Below are 3,958 nucleotides of genomic sequence, written 5' to 3'. Positions count from 1 at the left end.
TTCAGCTGCCGCCAGCTTCCTGTGGTTACCACCACAACCGAGCGTGTGTGTTACATGTTTGTATTTTTTATTCTCCTCCGCCAGTTTCTTGATGTTCTGTCCGTATTCCTCTGGGCCGCCAGCAGCAAAAGCAGTTCTTCCCCTTCTCCATCTTCTCCTTTAACCGCTGCCGTCCAGCTGAGATCGCCACGCCGAGGCAGAGCCGATCCTGCTGGAGGCGCCGAGGCGAGCGTTTGTTCTCGGTGTCGAGCTGCCGGATCCGACTCTGAGGCGCTGGGCCGTCTGCTGGTCCCGCTGCCTTGTCTTTTCCCAAGACCCACCGGTCCGACAGCTCCGCGACTCTTGCTCCAGACCGGCAAACCCGGACCTTCTGCCAGCCTGAGCCCGTCACGGGCCCGCCTCCCTGTGTCACACACCTGAAAACACCCGACATAACCAGAACCATGAGACAGAACAGAAGACACTGAAGATGTTCTGGTAACTCAGTTTAGACTTGATGTTCACTCCAATAGACTGGTTTAGGACTGTATTAGTTAGTTCTGGTCTCCGATTTACCTCCTTGGTCTCAATGTGGATCTGCTGCTGGAATTGTTTTTCCAGCTCCAGACAGCTCTAGCTCCAGCTCATCCACTCTGGATCGGGTTTCTTCTGCCGTCCTCCTCGGCGGCCTGCAACCTTCTTCCGAGTTCGTCTCTCTCCTTATCTCCCTTGTTTCAAGTGAGCCTTCAGATTCCGCTCCCCGGTCCACAGCCTTGTGATGTGACCAGGCAGCGTGCGTTGGGTTCCTGTGGTGAGTTCAGTTCCTGCGTCCTGCCTCAGGGGGTTCTCGCTCCTGCCCTTCAGGATCCTTCTGCAGCTTCGGAGCTTTGCTGGACTGGTGCCCTTGCTCCTGCTCCCGCTCGTCTGACTGCGTGATGACTGCAGCGCGACTCTCGGCCAGCCAGCTGTCTGCTTGTAGGGTGTGTAGCTCTGCCTTTGCTGGTGATGTCATGGCGGCCGGCTTCCTGCAGTCCTCCTCCTTGCTTCAGCTGCCGTTTGTCGGCTTGGAAACTCGCCTCATACGAGACTTCTCCTGCGTCCCGGTGGCCCGGGCGTGGTCAGCGTGCTCATTTGGCTCTTCAGCTGGGTAAATCGGCGGTCCGCCTCCAAGCTCGACGGGGGTCATGGCTTGCTGCTGCTGTTCGCCGCCCACACTGCCGCTTCTGAGCCGCCGGCATCGGAGTCGGGCCTGACGGGCTGCGGGAAAGACGCCCAACACGTTAAAAACCATCATGTGCTGAAGATCACGCTGGAAGATGACGCTAAACCGAAACAACTGTGCTCATTTAAAGATTAATTCATCATACTTCACGTTGATTGAAACCAACGTACGTGGAGCAGACCTCCACTACTGGTTCTGCCGGGTCGTCCTCCTCTGCTCCCCTTCTGGCCGTCTCATCTGGGCGTGTCACAGACGCCCCGTGTCCCGCTGTTCCTCGCTGTTGCAGCGGAGCAAGCCATCCTCAGGGAGGTCCTGATGTGTACTGGGGCGGGCCAGGACCTGCGGGTTCACGATCACCTCCTGGGTCACTGACAGAACCTTGAGGACTGGCCTCCCAGAGCCTCCTTCTCCTTCAGGAGACTCTTATAGCCCGGAACACATCCTTGAAGCGGGGGTTTCTTGGTACTGGACAGTTCTTCTTCTGGGACTCAAATGGTGTCCAGTAAATCTTCCTGCTGGGCCCGCCCCCGAAACTCATTCCGAACTTTCTCCATGTCTTCTCGGGTCCGACCAGACTGAGGCGGCTCTGTCAGGACCTGTCAGACTGGATCCTTCTGCGAACCAGAACAGAACCAACATCAGTTGTTATTCCTACAGAACTCAAGAGGCTAAATGGTTTTATTTTGACGGAGTTTCTCTTCATTTCCTGTTACTTAGCACTGTTTTTATTTTGAAAGGATCCCTTCCTGTCTGTCTGTAAAACACATACACGCACCCCCACCACAACAGACACTTAACACACACACTACCACTACACTAACACCCACCGAACTCACACACACACACACAGACCACTAACACACACACTCTAACACACACACCGACACACCACACAGCACACCAGTACACACACACCGTAACCACACAGACACGTCACGCTAACCCACCACACAAATCCTGCCCATAACAGTCCACGGTCACCACCCACCCACAGCTGGACAAAATTCGCACCCCACCACGGCCCACTGCACCAGGAGTGTGTGTGTGTGTGTGTTAGTGTGTGTGTGTTAGTGAGTTACTGTGTGTGTGTGTGTGTGTGTGTTAGTGTGTGTGTGTTAGTGAGTTTGTGTGTGTGTGTTAGAGTGTGTGAGTTACTGTGTGTGTGTTAGTGTGTGTTACTGTGTGTGTGTTAGTGTGTGTGTGTTAGAGTGTGTGAGTTACTGTGTGTGTGTTAGTGTGTGTTAGTGTGTGTGTTACTGTGTGTGTGTGTTAGTGTGTGTGTTACTGTGTGTGTGTGTTAGTGTGTGTGGGTTACTGTGTGTGTGTTAGTGTGTGTGTTACTGTGTGTGTGTGTGTGTGTGTGTGTTAGTGTGTGTGTTACTGTGTGTGTGTGTTAGTGTGTGTGTGTTAGAGTGTGAGTTACTGTGTGTGTGTGTTAGTGTGTGTGTGTGTTAGTGTGTGTGTGTGTGTTAGTGTGTGTGTGTGTTAGTGTGTGTGTTACTGTGTGTGTGTGTCAGTGTGTGTTAATTAAAGTCGTAATGAAGTCTAATGCTCAGTGTGACGTCACTATTAAACTTTATTAGTTTGTTGTTGAAGCTTCCGGAGCGTCACGAGCTGTCTCATTTTCCCGCCGTTAAACGTGACGCTGCATTTAGAGCCTGAGACGTTAAGACTGTCTGTCCGAGTCTCCGAGTCTGTCCGAGTCTCCGAGTCTGTCCGAGTCTCTGAGTCTGTCCGAGTCTCTGAGTCTGTCCGAGTCTGTCCGAGTCTCTGAGTCTGTCCGAGTCTCCGAGTCTCTGAGTCTGTCCGAGTCTCTGAGTCTGTCCGAGTCTCTGAGTCTGTCCGAGTCTGTGAGTCTCTGAGTCTCTGAGTCTCTTTGACGGAGTCTGCAGCTGTTAGCTTAGCCTGTGCTAACGTTAAGTTCTTCCCGGTTGTTACGTCACGGCTGCTTCCGGTCACTCACGTTTATACTCGGCCATCAGCCTCTTCAGCGCGGTGCCGGCCATCACAGAACCAGAACCAGAACCTGAACCAGAACCAGAACCAGAACCAGCTCCGAGGGTTAGCTTACAACTCCGTCTGTCACCACAGCTGATTCAGCGCGCATGCTCAGAGCGCTGTTTCCTGTTGTGACGAGTGTGACTGTGAACTGAGAGCGCCCCCTGCAGACAGACAGGCAGACAGACAGAGAGACAGACAGAGAGAGACAGGCAGACAGACAGAGACAGGCAGACAGACAGGCAGACAGACAGAGAGACAGGCAGACAGACAGGCAGAGAGACAGACAGACAGGCAGACAGAGAGACAGGCAGGCAGACAGACAGGCAGACAGACAGAGACAGGCAGACAGACAGAGAGACAGACAGACAGACAGACAGACAGACAGACAGACAGGCAGAGAGACAGACAGAGAGAGACAGACAGACAGGCAGAGAGACAGGCAGACAGACAGGCAGAGAGACAGACAGACAGACAGACAGGCAGAGAGACAGGCAGACAGACAGGCAGAGAGACAGACAGACAGAGAGACAGACAGAGAGAGACAGACAGACAGAGAGACAGGCAGAGAGAGAGAGACAGACAGACAGACAGAGAGACAGGCAGAGAGGCAGACAGACAGACAGGCAGAGAGACAGGCAGACAGACAGGCAGAGAGACAGACAGACAGAGACAGAGAGACAGGCAGGCAGACAGACAGGCAGACAGACAGAGACAGGCAGACAGACAGAGAGACAGACAGACAGACAGACAGACAGA

Source organism: Larimichthys crocea, chromosome XVIII, assembly GCF_000972845.2.
Source record: "Larimichthys crocea isolate SSNF chromosome XVIII, L_crocea_2.0, whole genome shotgun sequence".
In the NCBI taxonomy this organism is placed as follows: Eukaryota; Metazoa; Chordata; class Actinopteri; family Sciaenidae; genus Larimichthys; species Larimichthys crocea.
The sequence above is the reverse complement of the archived record's forward strand: the minus strand, read 5'-3'. Positions refer to the sequence as shown.